The 18,441-nt window shown below is 39.2% G+C and overlaps 2 long non-coding RNA genes across 3 annotated transcripts in view; one reads left to right on the forward strand and one right to left on the reverse strand.

Moving 5' to 3' along the window:
* Positions 1-18,441, forward strand: part of LOC109285847 (uncharacterized) — a 99,503-nt gene that overhangs the window by 33,316 nt on the left and 47,746 nt on the right. The gene's annotated exons all lie outside the window — the stretch shown is intronic.
* The window catches only part of LOC109285846 (uncharacterized), a 146,098-nt gene continuing 129,571 nt past the window's right edge, over positions 1,915-18,441 (reverse strand). Inside the window, exons 5-6 of the long non-coding RNA XR_002093739.2 lie at positions 17,955-17,992; positions 1,915-2,390 (exon numbers count right to left, since the gene is read on the reverse strand). This is a non-coding gene — a long non-coding RNA (uncharacterized LOC109285846). The remainder of the gene's footprint in view (positions 2,391-17,954; positions 17,993-18,441) is intronic.

An 18,441-nucleotide genomic window follows, 5' to 3' on the forward strand; every position in this document is an offset into this window, starting at 1 on the left:
CTGTTACATATGATTAGTGTGGCCCTGCCATTCATGAGGCAGAACTGGACCAAGTTGCCCTGTGCCTTATCTGCATGTGCATTTTTGGAGGATCTCGGGACTAGTGACAAGAACACTTGGTTCCAGTCATGTGTAGGGACTATTTTCCCTGCTGTAGCAGCGGGAGGGGGACAAATTCAAAGCAAACCTCCAATAATTAAATTCTGTATCTAGAAAACTATGTAAAATGTATACATTCGTTCTATGTAGAATCTAAGTATTGGGATGGGGGGTCATCTTCCAGCAGAAGAGGAAGGAGTGCTGTACAGACCACTGTCTCTCTGTCTTACATGCTTTGTTATTCAACACAGTACAGTTCCACACTATTTCCTTATTGTTCTTCTAAATTTTGATCCTACAGTTTCTCCTTCTTTCCCTTTTATGCTTTACATGCTTAGTTCTCCTTGAGTTTGTGCGCAAGAACCAAGTAGCACAAAACAGATTTGCTTTCTATCTATCTAGCTATCACATGCCGTTTTAGAGGCTGGGCTGATATTTTGAACATTTGTCCCGTTTATTTAAAATTCTATTTTTGCTTCATCTGCATGTTTTACTGGAAAAAAAAGTGTGACAAACCCAGTTCTCTGTGCACACTTTTATTCTATTCTGTCTTTCTCTTTGCAGACAGGAAGCCCAATTTCCCACTCTTGTGTATATAATTTCAGGATTCTTTAAAGCCACCCACATAAGTGATTTACTGAGCCATGCATAATGTGGTCACTGAATGATTCTGAAATGCACATGTATCATGTGAAGATAATTGTCTACATAAATACGCTTCCTAGCAAGAGGCTTATCTAGAGACAGTGTGTAGGTTGCAATAACTCTTGGAGTTGCTTTTTGCACTTTGTTCTTCTCTCCACTCATTTTGGTAGATCCATTTTCTGGATTTCTATTTTAAAAAGACTTTTCTTTTGTTAGTTTCATTAAATATATTAATTATACTTCTGCTAAGGCTCAGTTAGCTTAATACCTACGAAATATTATTGTACTCTTCAACCAAAGGAAAATTACAGATGTACTTTAAAAACATTCAAATAACTTCCTTTTGTGCTTTTAAATAATTGGTTGCTGCTCACTAGGGAAAGTTGCAGTATACTTTGTACAGCATTTGCTTGTGTGCGCCTACATTTTCGGGGAAAGTAAGTGTCGCCCAAAAAGCTTCAACCATGGTTTGTTTTGACTGCAGACTTCTAGAAGGGCACACTTTTTTTGAGGCATAGAAAGAGGAGAATGTAGGTCCTTTAAATTGGTATAACAGTATCCCTCTAATTAAAAGTAACTTTTAAAGTGATTATTTCACTTCTGTTGAGTGAGTTAGCTTTATTCCACATTATATTTTCTGGTGGAGGTGAACTTCCTCATATTCCTAAGTATCAAAGCATCTCTTGATTCATCAACCCTCACACATTGTTGATCCTGATGTTTCCTGTTCTTCCTATTCTGAGACTTAACTTTTTTTCTCTCGATGCTCTTGCATCCTTTCTCCCATATAACCTCCTTCTTTCTAAGACAGCCATGAACCCAGTGCTTCACTGGATGCCTGGGAACAGGAGAACAACCTTTGCCATTGAAGAACTGTCAACATTAAAAATGTGACACCCACTCTTGCCACTGGAATTGAAGGGCCAAATTTTTACCTCATTCACAGTAGCATAAATCCAGTGGAACCCTATGTTTTTCAAATCAGTAACACATTTGATCTCAGTAGGGTCCTGTACGTGGAAACATTTGGTGAGGTCTGAACCTGCATCTTCTGAAGTACTCTACCATCTTGTTGATTCCATCAGTAATAGATCTCATCAATAATAATATCACAATCTATTAAGAGACATGAGAAAATGGTAATTATATAATTCTACATTTATTGACCAGTTTTGCAGTTATAGTTAGCTAGATTGGCACTGTATCATCTTTTTGGGGAGTTCAGTACGTGATCAGTATACTGTGTACAAAATGGTCCAGTGTCTCCCATAAAACTCTTATCTAACTGGAACTCTGTTTTTGATTGACGTATTTCAACAAGTTTGGTTGCATGAAGGAATCTCCAGGACCATAAGTTAGCTCTGTACCTGCCATCATACCATATGCTTCAGGGGTGGACCAGAGTAGTTGTTTGTAACCACACTCCAGATATTCCATTTCTTTTGCGTTGTAAATTGTTCAACTAAAGTATACTGTTTAAAGGCAAAAGTAGTTCCAGATCGCAAAAAAAAATCTGTATTCTTCTTTGACCTCAAACCATTATAGTGGCTGGTTATCAATATTTATTTGGACAATATGGATACTATATTTGCTAAAGGTCACAGTGCAAACAAATTCTTGAAAAGAGTCTCCAGAGAATATTGTTTCTGTGAAAACGAAAAGAAAAAAACATGTTAATTAATGACTCACAGTCCTACCTTTTTCATATTAATTCAGATGAAACAGTACCTATTGCGTTAAATTAACACTTACATTTTAAACGATAAAATCTTAGTCTAAACATGTTTTGGAAATGTGAAGGATAATTTGGTATCTTGTTAACATTTAGTTTAAATTGTTAATCCAAGGTATTGACAAGGGGTCAAGGCATATAAAAGCCATATATTCTGCAGCATCTGCTGCTCCCCTGACCTGCAACCTCTGACCGACTTAAAATGTGTATTAATAGTTATTGAAAATGTTCTTATATCTGTTAAATTTCATTCATGGAATAAACTTTCTGATTACCCATTGGGGACCTGCTCTTTTAGTACAAGCCAGCATGCTTCATTTAAAGTAATTAAGGAAACTATCATAATTTGGGGTAACAGAACGACAAAAGAATCCCTTGGCAAAGTATAGAAGCCAAAATAAACTAAACACACAAGTGTAGCACCAGATATAGATTAAACATTTGGTTAAACAGTGAATTTGTGTTTGTGGGTGATGAATTGGCAAGCCTCTCCCACAGCCAGATTCCAACTTTGGGCATTATTTGGAAAACCTTAAAGATATTGGAAAAGTTGTGCAGCACTGTTTGGATTCAAAATCCTGTTTAAAAATCAAGTTTAGTATAAGAATTTCATCCAAATTGAATAAACGGTGTATAATTATAGCACAGTATATCTTTTCATTAGCTTCCAAGTGCAGAATCTATCAGTTCTCCCAAAGACCATGCCCTTTTTGCAGGATTTCTATTTTAAAAGTGCATTTCATAATACTGCATTTTCTTGTCTGAGCTCCCTATTAATGCAGTTACTAGTATAATACATTGTTGTCCCCAGACAAGAGAGTGTTTGAGTATAACTTAACAAACTGAAAATAAGTAAAGCAATTATCCTTGCATGGATCTGTAAAAACAAACAAATGGTACAACATCCAAATGATAAAACTAACAAAATAAGCTGGAATGAGAACTTGTGTAACTTTAACTATTTTTAAAAAAATAATTTTGTATAAGCATGCAAAAGTTATTGAGAGTAACATAGTATATGCCCTGTTATAAGTGATTTAAAACTAATGTTGCTGATACTGAGATGTGAAAAACTGTCAGTAAGGCCATAAAAAGTTCTGGTTTCCTTAATGAACTAACTGACCCAATCTTGCAGAGAGTTCAGAGATCAACTACATCAGTTTTTAATGGCGTAATCAAGAGCTTTAAACAAAATTTCAGCGCAGAAAATATGAAAAGCAAAACTGCTTTAGGGCTTTGCAGATCATGAGCAGGATATCAACTGGTATAAGAACTCTTGTCTGGAAACACACAGTTAACCTCTTCTACCCAGCAAATTCTAGCACAATGGGCTGGATTCATTCTTGGTGCTGTACTGATATGACGAATGATTCCTAGTAGAGTCAATGTCTTTGAAAAGAGCATTACTAATGAAATGGGTGTGCCTCATAGCAACTGGAAGATGTTCTTGATGTCATAAAAGAAAAAAACAGCAGTTCAAGCCTCCTTCATGTTTTCTATCTCGTATTGTCTCAGTCTAGCTCTCAATGAACTGTTCTGAAGGGAAGAAATGGTAGTGCAGTATCCATATCCATCAAAAAAGCAGATTAATGCTGTTGATGATTGGGGCATCTGTCCACCACTAGAGTGAACTAAGACCATGAAGCAGCTGTTGGGCATTAAGGCCTTTAACAACGTAAGTCACTTTTCAGCAGGTCACTTAGGGGAAGGGGTCAAGTTTGCAGATGACACAAAGCTATGGGGAGAAGTGGACACGCCGGAGGGCAGGGAACAGCTGCAGGCAGACCTGGATAGGCTGGACAAGTGGGCAGAAAACAACAGGATGCAGTTCAACAAGGAGAAATGCAAAGTGCTGCACCTAGGGAGGAAAAATGTCCAGCACACCTACAGCCTAGGGAATGACCTGCTGGGTGGCACGGAGGTGGAAAGGGATCTTGGAGTCCTAGTGGACTCCAAGTTGAACATGAGCCGGCAGTGTGACGAAGCCATCAGAAAAGCCAATGGCACTTTATCGTGCATCAGCAGATGCATGACAAATAGGTCCAGGGAGGTGATACTTCCCCTCTATAGGGCGTTGGTCAGACCGCAGTTGGAGTACTGCTTGCAATTCTGGGCGCCACACTTCAAGAAGGATGCGGATAACCTGGAGAGGGTACAGCGAAGGGCAACTCGTATGGTCAAGGGCCTGCAGACCAAGCCCTACGAGGAGAGACTAGAGAAACTGGACCTTTTCAGCCTCCGCAAGAGAAGGTTGAGAGGCGACCTTGTGGCTGCCTATAAGTTCATCACGGGGGCACAGAAGGGAATTGGTGAGTATTTATTCACCAAGGCGCCCCCGGGGGTTACAAGAAACAATGGCCACAAGCTAGCAGAGAGCAGATTCAGACTGGACATTAGGAAGAACTTCTTCACAGTTCGAGTGGCCAAGGTCTGGAACGGGCTCCCAAGGGAGGTGGTTCTCTCCCCTACCCTGGGGGTCTTCAAGAGGAGGTTAGACGAGTATCTAGCTGGGGTCATTTAGACCCAGCACTCTTTCCTGCTTATGCAGGGGGTCGGACTTGATGATCTATTGAGGTCCCTTCCGACCCTAACATCTATGAATCTATGTCTCTCCCTCTTTTATTAGGTCTTTGGGCAATGCTGTTTCCTGTATCACATGTCTTAAGGCAACATAGCCGGTTACCTAGCAGTCTTTCCAAAGAAGGAATCAATCTCTCTCTACTGCTTCCCAAAGTGAGTTATTTTTATATTGTTTTACACCCACATTGAAGAAATGCACTTCATTCTACTTCAGATCTCCAGAATCTCAAAATTGGGTCTGTTATACTTGAGACTGAAAGTTTAAAAGATGAGGTCTCTTCTATTGAATAAGTAGCACTCTCAGTATAGTTAAGTATAGTTTTCAGGATTTTGAGTACATTTTGGCATCTGTGAGGATTTAAAGGGAAGTTGAAAATGGATGCTCTCAGTGGAATTCTTGAGCCTTTTCAGGGTTTCAGGAATCTTCCCTTTTGTGTCTGTGTAAAATTCCATTAAAGCTATTATATTTGAATCAAGTATACTGATGAACAATCCATACATGTTTTCATCAGATCGAAAGAGCTTACACACAACACCTGGAATTCTTCCAATTAAGATATTGGCAAAATATATCAAGAGAGGGAGTTTTGCATGTTATGTAAAAATATAATTCCAGATATGTTAAAAATGAACATGACCAAGTTAAAAAGAGTAAAAAATTAAACAGCCTGTAGGAGGTGGCCTTTCATGAAGTAAGGCCTAAGCTCTGTGCATGTTCTGTATGTGTGTATTTGCATTGGTAATTGTCATGGCTTCATGGCAAATCAAGCTGTGAAGCCTTGAAACATCCACATGTCTGCCTAAAATATCTAGTGTACACACACACACACACACACACACACACACACACACACACACTCTACAGGTAATGTACATGCAAAAAAGTATAGAAACTTCCATTCTAATTTTTTTTTAAAGTTCTTTTATGTTGTACAGTAAAAAGCATATAAAAGAAATTTTAAGTGTCTGTAATATCTGTTTAAGTTTCTAAATAGGTAATTTTCAACTTTTTCAGACTGAAAGCACCCCTCAAAGTGCCAGCTCTTAGTTTTCACTTACTTTTTAACTCTATAAAAATAATAGAGCAATTCTTCTATTGCAAAGAACTCGGAAAGACCACAACAGATCAGAATGTTTTAGATGCTGTGGATTCCTATTTGAAATCTGAGTTTATCCTGTGAATCGTGTTTGCACACCTAGCAATGCTAATGTTGCATGGCATCCTTGGGTGCCATAGCACTGAGGTTGAGAATCTCACTATTCTAAATGCTTAAATATATTCGTAACAACTTTACATTAAGACAGATATTTGAAAACTTGTTTCATTGTTATTTATGTCAAGAGCTGAGTGCAGAGTTTAATTCCCCTGCATTGCTATTGATTGTCTCATTTAAAGTAACAGCAGTACACCCTCTTAAGTTTTCCATAGGCAGATTTAACATTGCAGGAGAAACACAACATCTTAAATTTGCAAGTCAGAAGGAGGAAATAAAATTAAAATATTTTGTTTTAGTTATTAAAACTGGAATCACTTTTTTGAAGATCTGTTCTGTAAACATTAGAGATCTTTACTACATGTTTTAACCAAAGCTTCACAATTCATCTTCCAGTTCAAGAGAATTTGTTCTCATTTTATGCTGTTAAGAGGGATATTTTTAATGTGGTTATGAAAAGTTCCTTGGGGTATATGTGCATAATAATACTTCATACTTTTTAAAGGAAATCATCTGTGAATCCAATTAATTATCATTTTTCAATGTTCATGTTTTTAAGCATGAGTTAACTTCAAGTGTTGTAATACTTCAATCTAATTAAAGAACCACCCTTAGTTCCAGTCAGAAAACCAACCTATTGTAGATTGTTTGATTTACATTTCAGAGATTAACAAATTAAAAATTTAAAGACTGTATTCATTTTAATATAAAAGAGCAGTAGAAATACAGAGGGCAAAATGTAGTCAGGTATCAAATATATGAAGTTCAGCATCCTCTCATACTAGTAGGTGCTGGATCAACTCTGCCTTTGATGGACAGGATGGCAAAGTTTGGTCCTGCTCAAAATATTATAGGATGCTATTTACTGCTCTTTTCAAGAAAGTACTTGTTAAAATCAGTGCTAACTTAGAGATGCTGTGGGTAAGTTTTTAGTACTAACAGCTCTTCCACCCTGTAGGCACTTCCAAAAGAAAAAGATAATTAGAACTGAACAGCCACTCCAAACCAGTATCTGTGCTTCTTTTTGTTTTGCCGCACATAGCAAGAAGGGGCATAATAATCACACTGGTTCACCAGCTGCAGAGATAAAGGCTTGATTTGCTCTCTATCCATATCTTGTTCATCTTCTACCCTCTTTGATTAAAGGAGACGATTAAGTGGACCTTTAATTCCAGTGTTTAAAATTTTGGTTGCTCTCAAGATATGCTGGGGATTGTACTTCTGTAGTTGAAACATATGCAATATGAAAGAAAAGGAAACAGTAATATAGAAGCTGAAACTCCTCTCCCTATGACCTGCAGGAGGTGATTCGGGGTGCTCTCCCCCAGTGTGTAAATATGGCGTTCCTGAGTTATTTTCCCAATATATAAGGCTCTGTAGGCAAGCAGTCAGATCTGAAGGAGTTCATAGGGCAACTACATGGAAAAATCATACCAAGTACTAACCAGTTCTGTAGCACTAGGGAACTCTGCTAGGGAAAATGGAAACTAAAATCATAGCCTAGAACAGAGTCAGTGGAAAAAAATTGAGAATGAAGAATATATGAACTTGTACTGAGGAAAAATGTAGGATATTTGGAATATCTGAAGAACTAAATTGGAGAATGCATATGTGTATGGTATGGAATAGAGTTTTCACAGGATGTGGAAGCAACTGGTTGTTGGGTTTGTTTGCAAGGTTCTGAAACATACAGCCAGTGCATATAGGTTCTGAAACACATACAGCCAGTGCATATAGGGATTGTATAATGGAAAGAACAAAAAGCTTGGGAGATAAGTCTTTGATAAAGCAGATTCAGTTGTCATTTGAGAAGCAACTTGAAATGAATTTAAAAGAATAAGATGCTGAGAGATATATGAAAGAAGAAGAGCGTTAGCTAGCAAAAGGGATTCTGCAGGATAAAGGATTTGGTGGATTCTTGTATTCTGCCAAGTTCTGAATTCTGTCTACGGGTGCATGAGAATGGTAGCCTGAGGACTATGAGAATGACTGGGTCATTCTAAAGCACATAAAGGTAAAGCTCCAATTAAATGCCTTTTTTTTTTTTTTTTTTTTTAAATATAGAATCTAAGGAGTTAGAGTCCTGCTAAAATAATATAACATACAACTTATTTTTAATTCTGATAGCTCAAGGTGGGTTGTATGTAGCTGGTGACTAAAAGCTCTGAAAAGAGTGTGTTTGAATCCTTATAGTATTTGTCTCTCTCCCTCTCCCCACAAGCCATCCCAAAGTGGTTCTTACAATCAAGGTGGCGAGTGAAAGTATTCAGGGATGGCAGAACAATATTGTGTGATATTTGGAACACGGAGAGTAAATTTGGTATCTTCCACCTAGGGATAACTGTACTGAATCAGATTTCTCTTTTGGTACGGAAAACCATCATTGACCTTTTCCTTTTCTTTTTATTGCTAAGTGCAACTCCTTGTTGTAGAATCATAGATAAGTAGGCCCAGAAGAACCTCAGGAGCATTAGTTTAACCCCTTGCTCCAAGTAGGATCATCCTTACCTAAACCATTCTATGCACACATTTTTCTAACCTATTCTTAAAACTGCATGAACAAGCCCCCTTGCACAACTACTAAGCACAATGCCTCCAAACACCAACAGTATTTTAACTTGCTACAGGATGATGATGGCACAGTCTTCTGTTACTGTTACTTGTTAAAATAACTTGAGAGATCCTAGGAACATGACTATGCCTCAACACTACAAAGGGAGGGAAAAAAAACCCATATTTCATGCCAATTTGACCATGGGGTAAAATTGTTTTCAGACCCCAAACACAGTGGTGAGTCTGACCTCCAGCAAAGAAGCAAAATGCTCTTATAACCAGGAACCTCCAGGTTTTCTAATTACAACAGGACCATTAGCACACACTAGTCAATATCCCCAGTCTTGGGTGCAACAGACACCCAAAGCTGAGGAAGAAGTCTGTGTGCAGTGGGGAGAGGAACCCTAGTGCCTGTAGCAAAAGGAGGGAAAGATCCTTCCTAGCACTGTGTGGCAACCAGTAAAGCCCAGAATAAGGGAAAAATTAGAACGCCATCCACTCTGCACTGCAACCTTACAACTGCAAACCCCGTAACTGGAGAGCCAAAATTTCCCTTTCTGTCACCCTAGCCTCTCCATAAACTGTCCCAGCTCCTTAATGTTCTTTCATAACCAAGCACTTTTGTTCAACATCTTCTGATGCTGAGCAAGATCTTCTCTAATTTCCACCCACTCTTCATTGCAGAACTGTTCTTTGGATCTCTAGTCAATGCATGTAGTGGGTAGCTTCCAACTGTTGCTCTTCATGGCACACTCCAAGCATTGCTACTCATAGATCATCCCTGAGCAATGATAATCCAACTTTTTCTTGAAAACCTCCAATGAAGAAGATTCCCCAACTTCCCTAAGCAGTTCACTCCACTGCCTCACTGCTCTAACAGTAAGAAGTTTTGGTTTTTTTCTGGTATCTAATCTAAACCAACTTTGCCACAATTTCAAGCCATTACTCCATGTCCTACTCCCTGAAGAGAGGGGAAACACCTCTTTCTTAAACTCCTTTGCCACAAGCTGAACATGCTTTTTTTTCTTTCAACCTCTCCTCATGTGGTTTGTCATCCAAACCCTTTATTATTTTTGCCACCCACCTTTGGACCCTCTTTATTTTTTCCATGTCCATGATCTTGAAGATTTTTCCTTAGGAAAGTCTTTATTTTACACTATTATGCATAATGATGCATAATAGTGTAAAATAAAGACTTTCCTAAGGAAAAATCTTCAAGATCACAGCTTTTCACTCAAATTCCAATTGCCTTTGGTCTTTTCTCCCAGCAGAAATATAAGCCAATACAAAAATCCCCACTCTGGTTTTATTGGCTTGGACCCTGGACAGTTTGGAAAGACTAGTTGTCATGGGACAGATTTGAACAGGCATTTATACACTCTAGTCACCTCATAATTTGATTTGATCTGTTTTAGGTAGTATGTGGTTCAGTATTGGTCTGACTAAATGAATACGTGCATGTGATGTTCTAGACGTTTGTGTGTCAAGCTTTGACTTTTAACACCTGGGCTAGAACATAGCAAGGCCCTGAAACACTTAACTACTGTTTGTACCCATAACATCTGCATTTTGATAAGAGATCAACAGGAATATACATAAGGTAAGCTTGAGTTATTCTTTGATATTCAGTATCAGAATACTTCCTTGCATAAGGCATCTGACTGGCTCATTTTTCAGTGTGCAATTTAATAAAGCCTGCTTGGTCAATTTGTGGGGAAACATGTTGGTCAAGACAATTTCATCGAGTTCCCTGCCTGTCTTCAGCCCTTCAGTTGTTCTGTCTGTAAGTATTCACATGCTCTATTTTGCTCCAGCAAACATTATTTTAGGTCTTGTGGTGATCTTTGAATATCTGAAAGTCAAATTATTCTAAAGGTAATGTGGTTTTTGTTTGACAATTGGATTCTGTTCTTTCACACCAAGTTAGGACTCTGGTGAGAGGTGGTATAGTTAGATAACTTTTTGGTCCTTGTCTAAGGCACCTTACTGCTGTATATAAGACGCTCTTCATTTTATAATAAATATAGACAGTTGACTTTTCATGGCATAATACTTCATTTCAGATGAGGATGGGACAAAAAATGTTTAACACAATAAGAACAGGCAAAATATGTCAGTTCTGCTGAGTGAGTAAAATGCTGCAACAAAGAAGCTAATAAAAAGGCTTTCAACAATCCTCAGCAGGAAGAGAGGGAGAGCTCAAGGCTGAGACTCAGCCCTGCCTCTAATGAAGGCGGTATGTAAACAATGCAGAAAATTACATGGGGTCAGTAGACCTTTATGCCAGTTGAACTAGGAGTGGATTTGTGTCTGTGGCTACATAGAGCTTTATGCCACTGAATACGCAACTATACTCATCATACAAGTCAGGAATGCAAGGGACTGGATAAATGCTGTCTAACTGCTAGAGAAGGTCAGGGTCCCAGACACACTACCCATTACCTGGATTATGCACCTCCCTCCATATCAAGTAGGCTACTGTAAATCTGGACCAAATTGCACTTTAGTGTCTCTATTCAAGGCATGGAGCCCCAGGACATGTAACTTTCTTCTTTTGTAATTCTGCCTATGGGTGTATATGCCTCCATTTTAGGAATAACAATATACATTGTCACCATAACTAGATACCTTCATAAATCAAGGACACAGCTCAAAACATCCCTATTTAAGTGTTTTAAATAAACAACAACATTAAACCAATCAGACTTTGTATCCTACAATAGTAAAGAGCGAAGAATTATTAGCCAGTTTGTATATACAGGCAAATGTGCTCTGATCTTTCCACTGCATATAATTTTCATGCAATAATACATGCTAAAGAAAATTACAAATCTATTTTCATTATTTCAGTTCATTAGTAACAATGAGGTAGAGCAAATGACCTGATGGTTAAAACAAAGGGGTTAAAACTAGGATAGGTAACCCCTGACAATATAGCTTATTTACCCAAATCCAAGACAACTTTGAATTTAAGACAACTCCCACAATAATTGGATTCTATACATGGAAAATTATAGTTTTGTTATAATTTTCTATTGTATAGATGCTGGTTAATAGAAGGTTGTCTTAAATTAATCTAATACCCCACATTGCTGTGTAGGGGAAAGCAACAGCGGAGAGAAGGGGCCGGACCCCTGCCCCTTGCTTCCCTGCCCCTTGTTGCCCCATGTCTCTGCCTGTTCCCCACTGCCTGCCACCCACCACATGCCCATTTGTGCTTATGCCTGCCTTCACTCCCTGCCGCCCTCACCTTGTGTTCCCCCCTATGCTTGCCCTACCCCATTCCCTTACCAACCCCTACTCTCTAACTTTTGCTGCAGCTCTGTTCCTCTGGGGCAGTCAGGAGCCATAGCACCCCTGGTCCAGCCCCAGCCTGGCCATGGAGAAGCAGTGGCAGCTCCCAGTTGGTCCACATTGGGGCTGGAGGGACTGGAATTGGAGCAGAAGGTAAAGGGGGAGGAAGTGAGGGAGCTGGGGGGAGGGGAGCAGGAGATGGGGGCAGGCTTTACAGTACAGCAGGGTGGGAGGACAGGTACAGACATAGGCAGGCTGTAGGTTCCCCCCCAACCCAGTGGTCTTCCACATGCTCCCTCCAGCTGCACACATCCCCTCCCTTGCTAAACAAGCCATTCTGGCCTGGGACAGGCAGTGGCTCAGCTCTGGCTTCAACTCCTAGTAGCCCCTAGCCCAGAGCTGATCTGCCATCTGCCCTGGGCTGGTACTTAAATCCAAAGCAAGGCCTTTTTCCCCCCATGCTGACTGGTTTTGAGTAAATACAGTATCCCCCAATACAGAATGCTACAACCTATATCTGTTTGCTGGGGACTCAGTCTATTGTCTTATGACTCTTAAGTCAAAGGAGAACAGAACTGAACCAGTGGCCAGGTGGACAAGAAACTGAAACAGAACTAGTCTGTCTTGCTGAGTTGTCAGTAAAGAGTAATAGTCTTGAAAATTATGTAACTTACTTTATTGCAGAGTGAGACAATGTGATCAGCTCTTTGGCAGTGCAGCTTGAACATCTAACACCTACCAGTGCACTGACAAGAACATTTATGACAGATAAAAGTCACATTAAAAAATGAAAGCAGTTCAAGCTGACTCATTTCAGTAAGCGAACAAAAACACTGGCACCTTTGATAACAGCATGCAGAAGAATCATGTCTTCTGTTCTTTCTTTAACTACCAGTGCAGAGCTGGTGTGCAGTTTTTTTCCCCAGCTGCTGCTTTTACGTGACCTGGTTTCAGCAAGGGAGTAAGATACCAGAGAATGCTATAGCAGCGACTGCAGATTATTTGGCTTGTCACAGATGTTAGGAACATTTGCTGACTCTGTATGAAAATGTAGTTTGGAAACACTTTGTTACTTCTTGACAAATAGCTTGAGAACTGGGGGAGCCATTGAAGTGTGTAGCGATTAAATATGACTTCATTGTGCTAGTAAAACTTTAATATAGTTGAGTCTTAGACAAAGTCCTGTTCAGCAATGTTACTTCTTAGATCAAAGGACAATGAATATTGAGCAGTGCCTGTTATCTGTGACAGTATACATATAACATGTAGGAGAAGAACTCAGTGGGAGGGCCTGGAAAGGCAGTTATTCCCTTTCATTACTGCACAATGTGTAAGTATGTCAAAATAATTCCTTAGATCTATATGCAGATTATGATTCTTCTGGTCTTCAACCCTTAAGGCCTTGTTGTGGGGAAAGTTGTCCCTAACCGGTCTGCACAGACTCTGTTGTGAGGACAACACAAGCAAATTAAGGCTCCTTTTTTCTGATTCCTGAGCCAGGACTGAGATTTCATGCAGGTCTCCTTAACCCACAGGATCTCTAGCTTTGCTTCCACAAACATGACAGCTCTGAATCACCCACCCCTAAGTGAGGTTTGGACACTAAATCTCCCATTCCCCTCCCTATCTGTATTGCTGCCCTACTCATCATAGACTTGCTAATTTATCATAGGAGAAGGAGGGCTTTGTACTTCTAAATCAGAACTGATAATTCATATGGAGCATGTCTGATCTATCCTTCAGAGCATCATCTGTGCAAGTGTACTTTTGAGGTACTTATGTACTGCTGATCCTTTGTCCTGAAATAGGTGTTAGATGTTAGGCAATGAATGCAGTCAAGACTGTTGTGTACACCACAATGACCTCTTCTCAGGCTCAGATAATAGAGCATTGACATGTGACAATTGCAAGGGTTAGATTACAATGGATATGGAGAAGTCTAATGCTGTTAATTGTGCAATGCACACCTAAAGGCCCAATATGTAGTGTTCCTTGCACTAACTTAAAGACCATTGAGGGTAGGGAAGATGTCTGATGTATGGAGCAGTCTCTCGTGCATGAAAATCACTCTCACGGGAATCTTTCTGTGGCAATGAGTACTCACCATTTCAATGGAAATGCTGCTCTCATTGACTTGCATCGTTTTAGTAATCCTCTACAGTCAGTTGCTTTATCCCATCAGGAGCCTGCTGTCCTACTGGCTGATATCCGTATTACTGGTACCTGACTCTACTTAATACAGTAGGAGCTGTGGTTATCTTTTCATGCCCATAAGCATGCATTTATATAATGAAGGCACTATCTTCCCACTCTGTGCCTCTCCTGAGCAAATGTGGTGAGGAGGTAGCCTCTGTCCTGCACACATGCAGTGCTGCTGGACTGTTGGACATAAACCAGCAAGTTGCTGCCAGCTACCTGTTCCAGCCTTGATGGTAGTTTTATCCTTGGTGACTGCAGGAGTGAAGTTATTTGCATGGCCCATTGCCATATATCCAGTCTGCCTCTGTAGATTGCTTATTCAAGATGGCAGGGTGCCCAGGAGAGGAACATTGTTGCTGCGGGTATAAAAACTGGAAAAATGCTTACATTTGTGGCAGTTGATGGCCCTCTAATACCCAAAGGGGCCAACAGAGAGCAATGCAATAAGACAGTTCTTTTGGCCCACTCACCATGATGCAGCACTTGCAGAGAACTGTATTAGCAGATTCAGATGCTTTCATTTTCAAGGGAACAAGATTTTTGTCTCTCTCCATTTAAACCCTTTTTTTTTAAATCCTGCCATCATTGCCTTTGATTGTAGCATTTGTGTGACTGATGTAGCCTGTGCAGAACTAATATTGATATAATTTCCAGCTTCAGTTCTTCATTCCTTGTTTTTGTCATATATCAGGACACTAACATTATTTTAATATGGTTTTATAATTGCACCTTAAGTGTCACTTACTAAGCATATCTCTTCTGATTTCTCTGCAGATAAATAGATAGTTTATCTTTGCCAGATTGTTTAGTCACTTGTATTGATAAGATATTTAATTTTACCAAGTTACAGTACTGGGATAATTTTGTATTTTAAAATCCTTAATGATCTAAAGCCCTAAAATGCTGGCTTCCTCCTTGCCATTTTTAATTTTTTTAATGGAGGACAGTTTCCTTCCTTTGTTCACAGTTCACATCATTTAGGAAAATTTAGACAATCTGTAAAAAGTCTTGTTAGTTACTTGATAAAGATTCCTTGAAAATTCAGAATTTTTATTTGAGTAAATAGGGTTCCTTTTTTGAGACAGGAAAGAGCTTCCTAGTATTGCCAAAGTAAAAGTCTGTGTACATATTGGTAAAGCATGTTTTTGAAACCCGCTAGCAGATTAGCAAAGGGAAAATCTTTTTTCCATGTTCATTGGATGGGAGCCTCTGGAGCTGCATTTTATCATTTTGGTTTGGATATGGGTTGTCACTTGTAGGAACAGTTAAGTGTTTTACCCACTTCTTCACATACTATATTTCACCACTATGCAGCAATTTACTAAGAAAGTTAATTGCTGTATTATTTTATGGTGACCTTGAGTGTGTTTCATATCTGAAAAAACTGACATTTGGGTTTTCTAATTTAGAAGCGCAAAAGGGGTTGAAAGAGACAGCGCTAGTACCTGATTCACACACTGAAAAACTGCTTATATTAAATTATAGGCTGCCGAAGCTGGAACCAAAGATAACATTATTAGACTTTTGTATTAAATATGATTAATGGGACAAGAGGGATATAGTGCAGGCTACCTGATGTATATACCTTATTTATTTTCATGGTTAAGATTTCATCACTTAAAATCAAATGTGTACGTGTGTGCATTTTTTCTCTTTCCCCATTTTGTAGGCTTAAAGATTGCCTTTTAAAATGCTCACATTTTCTAACAGCATCTAAGTAAACTGTGGTGGAATTTTGGAAGAAGAGGAACTCTCCTATCTCCTCTCTCTTTCTGTTCAAGATCTTTACAGTTCAGGATTGTATAGGATAGTCTTATAACACAAAAATTCATTGGCAATGGGAAAAGAATTATTACTTACAGATGTGCCTGCTGTTTGCAGAATGTATGAAAAAGATAAGACAAAGCAAAAGTAATATTCAAAAAGTACCAAGCCCTCACAGCTTCATTTAGTGACTGGAAAAATATAGAAACTGTGTTTTCCTGTAAAAATACTGAAACCTTGATTCTGCCAGACACTCCTTGGTTTGCACAGCTGCTCATCTAGAAAATGTGTATGTCACCTAAGGACAGTGATCCTATTCCACTGAGGATGGTGCACACCCCTCTTCTTGTTTCATTGATCAGCAGTATACACCCTCCAGAGCACATAAGCGAGAGAAAGGAGCCACCTTCATATAGCCAAAAGGAAATGCTGACTTACGGTGCACATCACATGATTTCATAATCTCAAGATTCAAATGGCCCAAAAGGGGAATCCATTTACATAAACCAGAATGAAGGAGGGCCACCTAATTATCTTTGGTCTAGCAGGTGGGGCTCTCACCCAGGAAGTGAAAGACTTGGGTCTTGGGCCTCTGCTCAGGCTGAGGGGATTGAATACACAGCTCCCATTTCTCAGGAAAATGACTTAACCACCAACGAAAGAGCTAAACTGTGCCACTGCGTGGAAGGGACTCTAGTCATGGGATTAAAGGGCAAGCATACTAGATGCAGCCTGACTGTATAACCCAATGAAGGCTGCTTTTAAGGGGAGGAAAAATAGGTTCTTTTCCCAGTGCTTTTTGGGAGACATTTCCTAATGATCATTTAATGCAAAATGCATAGACAGCATTGGAAGCAAACTCTACTGCATAGAAAGAAGAGCTAAGAAAATTACAAACCATACCAGTGATTGACTAAAAGAGGGAAAAGACCATTAGAAAAATGTATTTTTCACACAGATTTTTATTTTATAGAAGTGTGGGCATAGTAGACATTGGGTGGACAATGAAATCAGTGTGATGAATTGTGATTTCAGTGTTTCCCCTGTATTATACAAAACTTGTATCTTATTTTGACACACCAGGTGCATCTACACATGCAATTAATTCTAACCAATAAACTCTGGAGAAGCTTAAGGTGGAGTAAACTACTCCTGGGCACAGCATCTACATGTGCACCTGGGACAGCAGCAATTTGAGCTGAGGTAGAGCAGTTTACACTAGGGCCACTCTTGCTCTGCTCTGCCCTGCCCCACACTGTAGGTGGCAGAGGGGCTGGCTGGGGCACAAGGATGATGAAAGAGCAGAGCCATGTGGCTAGGTGGCAGGCAGAAATCTGCCCCCCTGCTGTCTGGGCTAGCTGGATGCATTTACACCTATGGTCAGTGTCTACACATGCATTTAATCTCAGTTAATTGCTTTGCGGTGGTGTTAATTAGTTTACTGTGGCCTAATATGATCACATGTATAGGCAGTGACACTTTACTACAGAGTAGACTAATTAGCTGTGGAGTAAAGTGCATGTGTAGATATAGCCACTGTTACTAAACTATCATCCAGTAAATCATCTTTTCTCTGCAAAGGTTATGAAAATGGTTTTTACAGCAGTAGTGACATTCCTGAAAGCTTTTTTTCTGAAGTAGGGCAGCACATCTAGCACACTGCTTCCTACGCTGACTTCAGTGCAGAGAATCAGAGGTGCCATTTCATAGGAAAAAGAAAAACTTGTAATACATGAAATTTCAAAATAGGAAAACTGATGAGGTAAGAAAATGTAGTTCCTGGGGAATGTTTTGGCAAAGGAAAATAAAAACTAAATGTGGCATATGGATGCCTTTTAGGCATTGATATGCAGCTAGTTGCTAAAAATACTCACCTGTGCTTTAGGTCTCTGTCCAAGGTGCTAACAGCTTTCTGAGGAAGTAGAAAAGAAGGTAGAACATGAGAAAAGATGGTTTGGACCCTTTGAAGTATAAAGTGATATGAAAATTCTTTTCCTAAAAAGCTCTGAATTTTTTTATTATTGGAAAAATAAGATATTCTTATAATGTGCATGTACCTAAAAATGCATGGGAACATTTACAATATTTAACATACACACTGAAAAACTCTAAGCATTTACCAATAAAGACAGTCCTCCATAAGATTTCTGTTTTTTTGCTACCTAACCAACATTGATACATTTTGTGCATTTAAACTTTAATGTATTTTTATTAAAATATATCTGCTAAAAAAGTTATATGGGTGCTGACTGCTGTGGCAGCAGGGTAACTCATTTCAGTGAAGTCAGTTTGTTTACAAAACAAGCATTTTCTGAGTTAATAAATTAACACTCAGGTATTTAATATCAAAACACCTTCCCA

Source organism: Alligator mississippiensis, chromosome 5 (assembly GCF_030867095.1).
Source record: "Alligator mississippiensis isolate rAllMis1 chromosome 5, rAllMis1, whole genome shotgun sequence".
In the NCBI taxonomy this organism is placed as follows: Eukaryota; Metazoa; Chordata; order Crocodylia; family Alligatoridae; genus Alligator; species Alligator mississippiensis.